This window comes from Mixophyes fleayi, chromosome 11 (assembly GCF_038048845.1).
Source record: "Mixophyes fleayi isolate aMixFle1 chromosome 11, aMixFle1.hap1, whole genome shotgun sequence".
Classification (NCBI taxonomy): domain Eukaryota; kingdom Metazoa; phylum Chordata; class Amphibia; order Anura; family Limnodynastidae; genus Mixophyes; species Mixophyes fleayi.
Window position 1 is genome coordinate 45,539,655 of NC_134412.1, and position 15,711 is coordinate 45,555,365.

Below are 15,711 nucleotides of genomic sequence, written 5' to 3' on the forward strand. Positions count from 1 at the left end.
TTGTCTCTACATGTACAGAAGGCTTCTTGTGTTCATGGCCATCCATTTGCAATTACACATAAATACCTATGCATAACCACTTTGCTACTGGCACACATCAGTGCAAATATAGATAGAATATTCCATAGATGCATTTGTACACAGACACATATGAACCTGTGCATGCTCACCATGATACATACACTCATTCATCGCCACAACTGTGTGTGTGTATATATACAATATATTATACACACAGTGATTGACTTAAATGTTAATTATTGCTCTTTAATTGTACATGTCAGTGAGGGAGTGACATACATTCTAGTCATTCTACTGTTTGAAACATGGTTTTTGTGGGCATGATTGGAAAGTCCTACCCCCAAGGTAGTACCTTTTTGTATCTTTTCTGACTACACTATCATCATAATACATGCAGCTGGGCAGTAGGTGTTGCCACACGTGATCACAATTACACAACCTTGTCCACTTTTGTGACACACTGCCAGATCTCTGGAAAACATTGGATGCCTGGTCTGATATTGGTGGAGATGCACATGAATATGGGTGGCCTTGTCTCCAGTAACTGTCTGCTAATCAATGTGCACTGTCTCCAAGATAGGTTTCTATTATAAAACATGTCGTTGGGCCCATAAATATTAGCACCAGATAATAACTTTTATCTAGCATTACACACTTTGCAAGGCTCCTGTTAGGAACCCCTCCAGCCGATACAGCACAACCCGGAGTCTACTCCGCCAGTCAGGTGTTCACTGGAGCCCATAGTGGTGGGGACAGACTTGGCTGCAGACTGACAGAGGGTCGTGAAGTGTGTACCGGCTGGGGAGAACCCAGGTAAGCGAAGTGAGGTCCAGGGCCGGCAGCAGACAGCAAATCCAATAAACAAGCCGAGGTCAAGGGTCATGAGCAAACAGGAAGGTCTGTAAACACGCCAGAGGTCAGGGTCACAAGAAACACAGGCAGGGTCCAAATCCAGGCAAGGGGTCATACACAGAAAATCTATCATAGGTTAACACCAAGCACAGAGGTAAAGTAGCAGGCAGCAGGACTGTAAACAGGACGCTATAACCGGCAGTCCTCACTGCCTTAAATAGTGCTAACAGCCAATCAGGGCAAAGCCCTGATAGTATACCCAGGACCTGACTGATTAATAATAGTGTGCCAATAGGATCTAGTGTGCCCAGCTGCACTAATGAATGCCCTGCAGCATAATTAATCAGTCAAGGATGGCTGGGTCAATACAGCCCTGCGCGCCCGGCTGTTTGACAGCTGGCCGGGCATGGTGGCAAGGAGCCTGAAGCGTCCCGGTTGTTGCCCAGGCAACCGGGACGTGGGAACCGGAAGTGACGCCCGGTCGTCACGAGCAGGAGAGGAAGGGTCGCGGCGGCCGCGGGCCCCGCCGCGACTGCTGACAGTACCCCCTTGAGAAGGGGTCAAGGGACCCCGACATCCAGGCTTGGAAGGAAACCTCTTAAAAAAATCCCTAAGGAGTTTAGCATGGAGACGCTTCTGAGGTATCCAAGTTCGCTCTTCTGGGCCGTAACCCTTCCAATGGACCAAGAACTGGACCTGCCCCTGAACTTTCCTTGAGTCCAGAATTTTTTCAATGATGAACTTGCGGTCTCCATTTATAAGCAGAGGCCGAGGTCTCTTAGAGGAAGATTGATTAAACTTACTAGGAGCGACAGCCTTTTTCAGAAGAGAACAATGGAAAGTACAGGGAATTTTTAGAGATGGTGGTAGTTTGAATCAGAATGCCATGGGATTCACTTTCTTTTCAATCAAAAATGGTCCGATGAATCGGGGACCAAGTTTCTTGCAAGGTTGCCTCAATTTGATGTTTCGTGTGGACAACCATACACGATCTACTGCTTTTAATACACATGGACCATGATGGCGATCAGCGAAGGCTTTAGACCTAAGAGAGGCTTGACACAGCGGAATGTACCTTCTTCCAAACGGACTTCCATCGGGATACAACAGTAGATATCCTGGAATCACCAATGGTAACGGCAGAAGAAAGAGTTCGCTTTCGGGTGGAACCCAAGATTGCAGAAGAACAGGGAGGTACGTGTTGCAGAGTGGCAAACATTATTATAAGCAAACTCTGCCCAGGATAAGAGGGAGGACCAGTTATCGTGGAACTTGGAAACATATATGCGCAGAAATTGTTCCAGGGATTGGTTGGTTCTTTCCGTCTGACCATTTGACTGAGGGTGGTAAGCTGAGGACAAACTAACCTTGATTCCGAGGGAATTGCAGAAAGACCTCCAAAATTGTGCAATGAATTGGGACCCTCGGTCCGAGACTATGTCTTCTGGAAGGCCATGGAGATGGAAGATATGGGTAATAAATAAGGTGGCCAAACTTCTGGCATCCGGCAATTTGAGTAAGGGTATAAAGTGTGCCATCTTGCTGAATCGATCAACAACTACCCAAATGGTGTTATGATCCGAGGACAAAGGGAGGTCGACAATAAAGTCCATGGAAATATGGGTCCATGGCCTGTTTGGAGTTGGTAAGGGTAGAAGTTGACCCGGAGGACGGATTCTGGAAGACTTGTTCCTGGCACATTCTGGGCATAGTTTTCTGCATCCGAAGACAAGGTGGGCCACCAAAGCCAGCGGGAAAGTATTTCTATGGTAATCTGGATACCGGGATTACCTGCTGAGCGGTTGTCGTGGCATTCGATGAGATCCGATCTCCTCAGATGAACTGGGACAAACAATTTTATCAGCAGGTGTCTGAGCTGGAGCAATTTTCTGAAAAGTGGCGGAGTGTGGCCCCAAGATCCTGAGTTACACCAACATGAATGGAGGTCGAGGAGATTATAGGTTGCAGATCAGGAGGCTGAGGATGGGATGCCAAAAAACAGAAACAGAGAATCAGCCTTGGTATTCTTTGATGCTGGACGGTAAGTGATGAGGAAGTTGAACCGGGTGAAAAACAAAGCCCAGCGGGCCTGTCAAGGATTTAGAGTTTTAGCGGTCTGAATATACTGAAGGGTTTTTGTGGTCAGTGAAGATGGTAATAGTGTGAGATGCTCCTTCTAACCAATGCCGCCATTCTTCGAGGGCCCACTTGATGGCCAATAACTCTCTATTCCCAACATCGTAATTCATTTCGGCAGATGAGAATTTCCTGGACAGATATGCACATGGGTGCAATTTGTTGCTTTGAGGATCTTTTTGAGAGAGAATGGTGCCTCCTCCTACATCGGAGGCATCTACTTCTACAATGAACGGGAGCTCAGGATCTGGGTGCCTGAGAACGGGTGCAGATGTGAAGGCGACTTTAAGGGCAGAAAAGCTTGCCAACGCCTCCGAAGACCAATTAGCTGGGTCTGCGCCCTTCCGGGTGAGGGCAGTAATAGGAGCCACCAAAGAAGAGAGAGAGCGTATAAACCTCCGGTAATAGTTGGCGAAGCCAAGGAACCTTTGGATTGCCTTGAGGTTAGTAGGAAGAACCCAGTCTTGGATTGCTTGGACTTTACTGGGGTCCATGCAGAAGCCAGAAGAAGAAATGATGTAGCCTAAGAAGGCCACCCTGGGGACTTCGAACTCGTACTTCTCCAACTTTGCGTAAAGGTGGTGTTGACGTAACTTCTCCAGAACTTCCTGAACGTGTTGGCGGTGCTGGGACAAGGACTGAGAATAAATTAAAATATCATCTAAATAAACCACCATGGTCTTACCCAAGAATTCTCGCAAGATGTCATTGATTAGATCTTGGAAGACTGCCTGGTTATTAAACAATCCAAATGGCATCACCAAATATTCATAATGCCCAGAGAGGGTATTAAAGGCCATCTTCCATTTGTCTCCCTGTCTGACCTGTGGGGAGCTTATAATCTCATCCACATCAATCTTAGAGAAGATGGTGGCAGATTTGAGCTGGTCAAACAGAACAGTAATCAAGGGCTTTGGATAATAGTTTTTAGTTGTGATTTTATTCAGCCCACGGTAGTCAATGCATGGTCTCAGACTGCTGTCCTTTTTGGCCATGAAGAAACATCTAGCACCTACAGGAGATTTGGAGGGGCGGATGAATCCTTTCTTTAGGTTCTCCTCCACGTACAGTTCCATGGCTTGCGTTTTTGGGGCAGACAAACAATACAGACGCCCTTTGGGCAATTTTGAACCTGGCACAAGCTCGATAGCGCAGTCATAGTCCCGATGAGGCGGGAGAGAGTCAGCCTTCTGTTTACAGAACACATCATTGAAGTCCTGGTAGGGTGCAGGCAACAATTCCGGACTAGGCAGCAGAGTTGTGAGAGGCAGAGTCAAACAAGAAGTAGAGCACTCTGGACTCCAACGTATGATCTCCCCTCTTTTCCAATCAATAAGGGGATTATGACTTTGCAGCCATGGAAACCCCAGAATCAAAGGAGCGGAGGGACAAGTGATCAGGAAGAATGTGAGTTCTTCAGTATGGATAGCGCCTACAGATAAGCGGACCAATGGAGTCTTGGCGAGTATTCGGCCCCCAACCAGTGGATTACCATCCAAGCCGCAGGCAGTGATGCTCGAATCCAGTTTGACTTCGGGAATTCCAAGGGTTTGAGCCAACAGAATGTCCAGAAAGTTACCTGCTGCACCGCTATCAAGGAAAGCCGACAAGTCAGTGGAACAATGTCTGAAGGCTAAGCGTGCAGGGACTAACAGAGAGTTTTCCGAAGAAATTATTTGGAGACCTAAACGCACCTCTTCTCCAGCACTACTCAAGTGCTAGGCGTTCTCCCGCCTTGCTAGGACAGGAACGTACTAGGTGGCCTGATTGGCCACAATACAAGCAAAGGCCTAGTGAGCGTCTTCTGGAGCATTCCTCCGGAGGCAGGCGATAAACACCCAGCCGCATGGGTTCAGGGGTATCCAGTAAAGGAAAACCGGAACTGGGTGATGAGCCAGGAGGTATTGATGACTCACGTTCAGCTTTCCGCTCTCTAATTCGACAGTCAATTTTAATGACAAGCTGCATCAAATCTTCAAGTGAGGCGGGTACAGGATACTGAACAAGAGAGTCCTTAATTTGCTCGGTAAGGCCCAAACGGAATTGACTCCGCAGTGCCGGATCATTCCAGGCACAATCAGTAGACAAACGCCGGAATTCCGCACAATATTCCTCAGCGGAACGACGTCCTTGCCTTAATTCCCAGAGATGAGACTCAGCTGAGGCCACTCTGTCTGGGTCGTCGTATAGCAACCCCAAGGCCTGGAAGAAGGCATCCACGGTTTGTAAGGCTGGACTTGCTGGTGAAAGGGAGAAGGCCCGAGACTGAGGATCGCCCTGGAGTAGGGAGATAACAATCCCTACTTGTTGCTGTTCGGAACCAGAGGAGCGTGGTCTTAGGCGAAAGTATAACCTATAACTCTCCTTAAAGTCTCCTCTCTTGTCTCAAAATATCTCCCAACTCGGCAACTCCGTTCTACACAAGATCTGCGTCTCTCGTCCACCCTCATTACATCCTCCCATTCCCGGTTACAGGACTTTTTTCGGGCTGCACCCACTCTATGGAATTATCTCCCTCACACAGTAAGACTCTCTTCTGGTCTACAAACTTTCAAGCGTTCTCTGAAAACCTCACTGGAGCCCCTCAGGTGGGGACAGACTTGGCTGTAGACTGACAAAGGGTCGCGAAGTGTGTACCGGCTGGGGAGAACCCAGGTAAGCGAAGTGAGGTCCAGGCAAGGGTCAAGGGCCGGCAGCAGACATCAAATTTAATAAACAAGCCGAGGTCAAGGGTCACGAGCAATCAGGAAGGTCTGTAAACACGCCAAAGGTCAGGGTCACAAGAAACACAGGCAAGGTCCAAGTCCAGGCAAGGGATCATACACGGGAAATCTATCATAGGTTAACACCAAGCACAGAGGTAAAGTAGCAGGCAGCAGGACTGTAAACAGGACGCTATAACCGGAAGTGAGGCCCAGTCCTCACTGCCTTAAATAGTGCTAACAGCCAATCAGGGCAAAGCCCTGATAGTATACCCAGGACCTGACTGATTAATAATAATGTGTGAATAGGATCTAGTGCGCCCAGCTGCACTAATGAATGCCCTGCAGCATAATTAATCAGCCAAGGATGGCCAGCTGTCAAACAGCCGGGCGCGGCGGCAGGGAGCCTGAAGTGTCTCGGTTGTTGCCCAGGCAACCGGGACATGGGCACCGGAAGTGACGCCCGGTCGTCATGGAGACGGCCGGGATGTCACGATCAGGAGAGGAAGGGTCGCGGTGGCCGCGGGCACCGCCGCGACTGCTGACAGCTCCTTGGAGTCCTTGTGAACCATTCTTTTCATAATAATTGCACACAAAATTGGCTACACATTGGGGTCTTTAAATATTCACAGGGCATTTCTTACCACACAAGCCTTTTTGAAACATTGCCAAATGTTTGGAAATTCTCTTATACAGTCCGTATAATGAAAATTAATATTCAGAGAAAAACATAAATAATCGGCTATGGCTTTGTACCTTTTTGCTATTTCGTTATCGTTATGACTGTTGTGATCACAATGGCGACGCTGATACACTTACCTCTGTATCTATATTCTCTCTGCATATATTATGCCTGTTGTATGAACAAAAGAAAAAAAGATAAAAGCAAACCCTTTGTGCAATACGTTTATGTTGGCTCTAGTTATTAATTTGAACTATAGCAGCAGATATAGAGAAGCATTCAAATTAACCCATTCAGTTGCCTGGGTGCCAGTCAAGAAGACAATAATAGATGAGATATTGGACTTTGAATATTCAGGTTTAATCAGGTTTACTGCTTTCCAGAGATGAAGGTTCTCTTGTGAGAGCTGAAACATTGATCAGTAAAATTACAAATCTCTCACCTATTATCCAGATTAGGGAAATATTGTGTTTCTTTGAATGTTAGGTATACTTTATTAGTTTTATCACTATTCAAAATGTAGAATTTAGTTAGATCTTTTATATCTATTATATATATTACACACACAAGTTACTGGGTTTGTTAGTTGTTTTCTTCAAGATGGGCGAAACCTAAACCTACATATTCAAACTCTCACATTATTTGGTGTTTGGGGAGTAGGGGTAGTGTTCATTCTTTTGCGCTATAAATCGCACACAAGTTTCAGAGCTCCTTCCTGGATAAAGCATGTATCTACAAAATTAAACATAAAAGATAGTGCAGTAAGGCCTCCTTTAAATCACTTTAGTGACGTGTCGGCATACTCAGCACTTTCAGTTTGCTGGATTAGACTCCTACCATGTCCATCCAGTTACATACAACAGTATGCCCTGACTTAACTCAAATTCACTTAGAGAGTAGTAAGAAATCAATCACTATTAAAAATGGGCTAGAATCCCATATGGCTACATCTGGAAACCCATCCTCCCACTAGCGCAGTCTGGTGACAAACCAATTGTCCTCAGAAAAGGTTTGGCCGAGTCGTCATAGGGGGATTCCACCATCTTTTGAACTTGCACTCCTCCACTTCCAAAATCAGCAAATTAAATACCCATCTTAAATTATGAAATATTTCATTAATGCAAACCGAACAATAGAGAATAAAAGAAATATGGCAAGGAAGAAATAAAGAAACAATAGTGTGTGAGAGTATAACCAAGAAATAAGAGACAGCACTAATAACAAGAAAAAATAGAAGCCACAATTATTCCAGTGCTACTCAAAAATAAAATGAACCAATAGACATTTGCTAATTACTAATCATTTTAATCAAGCTCACAATATTTCTGGTACATTTTACAGCTGGAATTTGTTTATAAAACTTCCTCAAACATGTAAGAACTCATGAAATGAAGATATATCAGATAATATGGTATGCATCCTCAAAAATTAATAGAAAGCCTAAGTGGCATTTAATGGTGTTTTTGCTGACATATTTGGTACTTGATGTTGGACTCGGATGCTATTATACTTCTTTTATGATTATGAATAACTACAGCTTATACATTTCATTAATGTGGCCTTAGATTGGAGGATAGTTTGTGTTGAACTTTTTAAAAATTTAATTCAGATTAATTAGCAAAGTAATTAGCAGTTGTCTCTTTATTCTTGGTTGAGCAGCAGTCATTGTGACACTGTCAAAGACATTTTCTGTCACTAAGGGGGAATTCAATTAGCTGTGAAGGGCCTGAGTTGTTAAGGAGAGCAAGGCAAAAAAATGAGTAATTTTGATCCTGGACAAACTATGTTGCAGTGCAAGGGGTGCACATTAGTTTATTTTGCACAGAAGGAAAATACTGACTACTTTTTCATGTAGCACAGAAATACTTGATAACTTTATTTGTAAAATGAAAGTTTAAGTTGATCTAGTACATGCCCTATCCCTACTATAAATCTGTCCCCACATTTTAAGTTTACCTCCGCCCTCCAATGCAACATTTTGCCAAGGTGCAGTTACTACTTTTTTTGGCTTTGCTCTCCTTAATGATTCAGGCCCGAAGTTTCTTGCGACCGTTCCGGAGACACTTTGTGGTGGATATTTGTACAGAAATAACTGCTAATTTTTCCCCATGCCCCATAGATGTGGAAGGAAAAATGAGCGGATACTTCTAACGTAGTAACTGTAAAAGTGCACAGCCGTGGTCTTCCTCATCAAAATTTCATCAAAATTTATATAGCACCAGCAAATTCCGTAGCGCTTTACAATTAGGAACAAACATTAATAAAACAATACTGGGTCATACATACAGACAGACAGGTAAGAGGGCCCTGTTCGTAAGCTTCCTCAGAACATTGCAGCTAATTTAATCTGCCCCTAAATGTATAATTGCATGCACCTTTTTGAGCAGGAACTACTGCCAGTATCCATTCGTTTGGTAGTACTTGTGATTTTTATGTGTCTCTGATGTTCCTAAGTGCATTAAATTAAAGTTATAATGATATGCCAATATATTGCACATGTTCATTTCAATAAATATACCACATAAGTGGAAAGATGGCTTATATTGCTTTTTACATAAAATGACTGTCAAGTGCGGTGTGAGTTAAATCTATTTAGTTGATGCATTCCATAACAACACATTTTACATTTACCACAGATTGTCCAACCACTCGAAGTAGGCCTACATATTGTATGGTTTTCACCTGTGAAAAATGGTGGCAACTTTGATTTAAGATTGGGGCTTTGTTGTAAATAAAACTTGGGTTCACATTCATCGCGGTTTTCTAATAACGGATATAACTATAATATACAACAATTCTCCCTGATAATTCCATTTTTCTGTGGTCCTTATCTACCCTCAAATAATGTTTAGCGAATATGAGAAATTAGTATTTTCATTTCTGACCTCAATAACCTCCCTCAATCCACAAAACCCACTTCCCTCTTCAAGTTAGCCAAAAGGGAAGGGTCATATCCTTTTTTTCTTGAATCTACCTAGAAAAAAAAGGTATTCCCTCTTATAATCACTTTCAAGGATGCAATTATTCTTTACCCTCATAAATTGGGTCTTGTGAATTGATTTAAGTCATAAATCCATATGACCATTCCTTGTGTCCATATACACATTCCCATCTACCTCTTTGAAATGGGTTTGGACTATTAATCCTGATCCTGTATGGGCAAATATTAGGTTAAAATGGTTGTCATTTAAATATCCAATACATTTCTCTAATCCGAACCTAGTACTAGGCCAAATAAACAAAAGATTGTCAAATACAGTTTACATATCTCAATATGTCCCCTTTAAGAATTATTGGACCAGATAGTAAAGTTTTCCCATAAGACCAAAAATAAACTCACCAGACTGGGATCTACCAAAGTCCCCATCAACTCTGAGAAGTAAATAAAATTTCCTTATATTTAAAATAGTTGTGGCTCAACAAAACATGAATACATTCAATTAAAAACATTAACTGCTTTTCAATAAAATTAGACTGTCAAAGGTACCATAAAATTGCATCAATACACTGCTCATAGTCACTAAATGAGTACAATGATTTTATATCGCAGATTACAAGAAGAAAATGGGGTTCTAAAATTATGCTTTCAAATTTACTTATTTTAGGATGATAACAAATACACCAAAGGATGCAAGTGTTAGGAACCCCTCCAGCCGGCACAACACAACCCGGAGTCTACTCTGCCAGTCAGGTGTTCACTGGAGCCCCTGATGGTGGGGACAGACTGGGCTGCAGACTGACAGAGGGTCGTGAAGTGTGTACCGGCTGGGGAGAACCCAGGCAAGAAGAGTCAGGTCCACGCAGAGGTCAAAGGCCGGCAGCAGGTAACAGTAATGATGAACAAGCTGAGGTCAGAGGTCACAGGCAAAGTAGCAGAACGGGTAAACAAGCCAAGGATCAGGGTCACAGGAAACACAAGCGAAGTCCAATACGAAGCCAAGGGTCATACACGGGAAGTCAAACGTAGATACAGGAACTGGAACAAGCAGGTCAGCAGACTGGAGCACAGAAGCTATAACCGGCAATGAGGCAGCAGACCTCATTGCCTTAAATACCCAGCTGAACCAATCACAGGTTGAACACACTCCTGCAGGTTAATAGAGCAGTCACTAATAGAGCCAATCAGGGCTTGCCCCTGGCCTGCACAGTTGCAGGCTAATGCCTGTAATTGCCTCCTATGATCTGCCCCTATTAATTAGCCCACAGGCTGTAGAATCGCTGCGCCCGGCTTCCTCCTATTGCCGGGACGCAGCTCTGAAGCGTCTGCTGGTTGCCCCGGCAACGGCCGGGTTATGGCCGGAAATGACGTCCCGGTCGCCATGGCGACGGCCGGGACGCGGGTGAGTGAGTCGCGGCGGCTGGGCACTGCCGCGGCTCGTAACAGCAAGGAGTTCAGATATTTGAATAAATGGATGGAGATTTATTCTCAAATATAATCACTCTCCCAAGTGGGTCTGTTAGGCATTTATATATTTTAGGTAATTGATGAAAAGCCTTAAACAAAGCTCTTTTGATTTTATAAAAACAAAACAAATTCAGCTTGCATAATTACACTCTCCTGTAGACCATTCTTCAAGATAAGTCTCAACTCTCCATTATTGTACAAACATATTTCTGTGGTTTTTTTTTTCAAAGCTTTATACATGTCACACTCAGATAATATCTTAGGTAAAATAACAATGTCATCCCCCTTATCTGCCTTGTTGATCATAATCTGGGAATCTTTACATAGTTTCCTTAGTGTCTTTTTATCATCACCACTAAGATCATCTTTCAAGGTCTTATGTGAAACTTTTAATTTATTTAGATCTTGCACTGAGGCCTTGTACAAGGTGTCAATATAAGGACCTCTAGCATAGGTGGGGTTAAATGCAGAAGCAGGTTTTAAATCAATATGTAGCACAAAATTATGGTCAGAGATTCATTCTCTCAGAGTATCCTTCATAGACATATCACAATCCCCATCTTTCATACTCAAATAAAAGAACCGTTTCAATGTCAATTTCCAAACAAATTCAAATTGTTCTCAGATTTATCAATTCTCTTAATTGGAACAAATTTCAGGCCCTTTAGGAGAAGCAAAACATGGGATTTGGTCAAAAACAGAGAAGATAGATTAAAAATACCCATACTAATTAATTCCTTGTTACTGTACTACTTATTGTTTGTGATAAAGTGCTTCCCCCCCTGCAACCTTTTTTCCTTCAAAAAGCTTCCACTTACTAGTAGGATTCAAAGTGAAAGAATTTAATGTACTAAATCCAACCAATCATCAACTATGCCAGAAGACAGCAAGGTGGAACCAGATATTGAAGAGGGAGTTGCATTAACCCATTCTCTGAGTGACTCGTTACTATTTATCACCTACACCGAGATTGATGAAGTTCCATGACAAATATCATAATGTACAGTGTAAGGAGGCTCTAAGATTACTATATCACTATTTTTAAGTGTTTGTGGAGGTAAAAATACTCTCAGTTTTATACAGAGATTGTTGTTTCACTAATTTGCTCAACCAATGAAATCCCCTTTACTTTTGAAGTAGTCCCACTATTGCCATATATATATATATATATATATATATATATATATATATATATATATATATATATAAAATTGTTCTTTGTACTTTCCGTTGTTAGACCTAAATTATTTAACCTTTCTGCCAGAAGCTCATAGAACCCCACTACAAATGGGTGTTTCCAGTAATGAAAAATGGAAAAAAATCTGTATCATAGGAGCGAATCAATTTTTTATTATTACCATTTCTATAATCGGCTATAATATATGCCTGTCCAATTTATCCTTTTTCTGTTGGATGACATCATGTATCTGTGCTAACTGTAAAGTTAAGTCAGAGTGTAATTTAGGACTTTTCTTTGATGAGACATGGAGTTTCAAGGCAACTAAGAGTCTTTCATCAGTGCTCAACTAAAATATCAATAAGAAAGAAGCATTGGTCAAAGTCACCCAGACACTTAGCCATAAAATGCTTTTCATTTAAACCATGGGATGGGAATTTAGAAATCATCAAACATCTTAGGATAATATGACTGTCCTTATAAATTATAGGGGAATATCTATCCCAAAAAGTTTTGTTTTTTTTCGCAGTAAAATCAAAAACTTCTTAAAAGTTCTTCTAACTGAAAGCTACCAGTACAATAAACATGAAAAGGTTTCCCATTGAAAGTATTCATTGCTCGCATTTCCATCCATGTCTGCTGGCTGCCAAATTTGGGTCAGTATAACATCTCCATTTCAATAATACCGATAAGTTATTTATCAGATGTTCTAGAAACCACTTAAAATATAAACAAGTTAATATACTGCATATGAATTTGAAAGGGAAGTAAACTATTTCACGGTTCAATAAAGATCATAGAAAATGGAGACTGGAAATGCTAATAGTGCATTAACTCTTACATAAAAGGGTTTATTCAATTAAAAATGGACATACATAAAATGTGTAATACAGTAAACACTCCTCTCATCCAATGTACCCTTACCAGCATAAGATGGTATAAATGCAATATATATGTCCTCGGAATCACCGGTAACTCACGGGAACGGCTATATAAGGTAAGGGACATATACAATGAACCTCTACCAACGCGTTTCGATTCGGTCTGAATCTTTCTCAAGGCTTCTGGAGGGTGGGTTCTTCCTTGCTATTTATACTAATTGATAATCTTATCTGCAGGTGTAATATATGACCTGCACAAAAGCAATTCTCACAGAGCCCGTGAATTAGGGCGGCTCAGCTGACACGCGCTACACGAGAAAGGAACAGTACCAATCTTCTGACTAGTCTAAACGGCACATGAAAAGACCACATATAAAAACAAAATAATTAAAGGACCAAATCCAGAAAGACATTCTATAAATCCTAAAAATTCCGTGGATCAGAAATATCCCCAAGGGACAATTATGTAGGATTAAAAGGAATTGTACTCTTGAGAATGACTATGAAACACAGGCCAATAAAATGCAATTGGAATTTTCTGAAAGAGGATATTCGTCAGATCTGTTAGAAGAAGCCAAAGAGCATGCTTCTAAATTAAAACGAAGTGATTTATTAGTTTCAAAGAATAAAACTCAATCTGATAACTCTACTAAATCAAAAGGTTTTGATAATTCTCTCATTTACATTTCAAAATATAACAATAAATCTCATCTGATCAAACAGATTATAACTAACAACTATAAAATCCTGCATCAAGATAATATTTTGAGCAATGTTCTGGATGAAACTCCAATAGTAGTGTACAAGAAAAATAATAACCTAAAAAACTTACTAGCACTAAGTGTTTTGAGATCTAATAGAAATAATAAAAATGATCAAATAGAAAATGGAAAGAAGAACGCCCAATCCTGGTTACCATCTAAAAAACCAGGATGTTATGGTTGTAATAAGAATGTTTGTTTAACATGTGACTTTATTCAGAAAGCAGTCACTAATATTAGGTCTACAGTGAATAAATTGGTTTTTCCTATCTCACAATACATTAACTGTGAGACAACTTTTGTCATCTACGTGCTGGAGTGCCCTTGTGGACTCCAGTACGTGGGCCGCACCACTCGCTCTCTGAAAAGTCGTTATTTTTATATATATTTTTTAATTTAATTTAGTTTACCTATTATATTCTTTTTGGTGTTATTATTACGATTTATATTTTGTTAGTTTTTGATTATCCTTATGTACGGATTCATATATATGTACTAAAGATCAGATAGTGTTATGCACTTTCTAAGTGCATTAATGGACATTTGTACCTTTAAGACCTTAAAGATCTGAACAGATGAATGTAATTAAATGAAGGAATACTCCCTTTAAAAAAGGCAACTATCCAGATGGAATAATACTGCTTGAAAAAGTCTGTTCATCAGACGAAACGCGTCGCCTTGTTTTATGTTGCCTACCACTATCTGAGTGCCTGAGTAATTTGATTGCTATTACCAAGCCTGAAACGCTATTATTATTGGGACCTATCATCCACACGTCATTTGTGTGTCTGGATCCGATTTGGTGCGCACCGAAGGAACTGCTGTATGTTTTTTATCCTGACCCGCTTTCTGGTAAGGTGGTCAATCTTTGCCATTGCTGACAGACACTCATCATCAGCCGATTTGGATCCCCAGAGGTATGTGGTCTTTTGATTATATAGAGCCACTGAAGCGGAAAGAAGCTGCACCTCTGTTGGACGCTTAACATACATAGTATGGTTCGATATACGGAATTGTTATTGAATTTCAGTCGCGGTTGCGACAGATCTTATTTTACTGATGATTTATAATATTCAAATTCTCTTCATCTGTCTATTTACCGGATATTATTCATATTAGATCCACAATAACGGAACTGTTTTTATTCTTGGAGACATGTGGTATTTGATTGCCAATAGCCGCTGAAGCACTAATAAGCGGTGCCTCTATTTGATGTTTCACACACAAAGTGTGGTTCTCTCTATATATAGGATCATATTTGTTTTATAACAGTGACTGTGACAAGAGATTCCACTTTCTGGATAATTAACAGCATTTTCATTATTCCCTTGCACTGTTTGATGACTGGATAACATCTATATTTGATCCTTATAAGGACAGTTTTCTGAAGATCTAAACTCCATTAAGAAACATCATTTGCATGTACATGTAATAGTTCAATTTCAACTGTATTTATATATTTGAAGAGCTAAAAGGGAAAAACAATTTCTCTGCCTTCCTTATATCCTGCAGGATCCAATTAAATCTGGATATCCCAATTATATTTACCAGCTGGTGATAAATAGGTGTATTGGGTTGCATCGCAATATATGCATGTATATACATGATTATGAGGTCATGTGATCTGTTTTTTATTGAGATTTATTTTTATCTTTACATTTTTATTTTTATTTTATTTGTTTCTTAGAAAAGCTAGTGTATACATAGTATACGTTCCACCGTAACTCTGTGGTTGTCAGTATGTGATACATGTATTTTACACAGCTGTTTGACATTTTTTATTAAAAACCTATTAGGTACTTCTGCGCAACTCTCCTTTTTCCCAGGTGAAACCTCAACCTCTAGGATTCTTGTCATTAGGTCGGCCACCTGGGACCACAAGTTTGAAACTCTAGGGCATGTCCACCAGATGTGGTAGAATGAGCCCACCTCCCCACATCCTCTCCAGCATGAGTCAGAAGTGCCTGGATATATTATGTGGAGCTTTGAGGGCACTAGATACCATCTTGTATATACTTTAAATGTGTTTTCTCGTATTGAGGTATTAATGGAGATTTTGGAGATTCTCACCCGTAGCCGGGACCATCCCTTCTG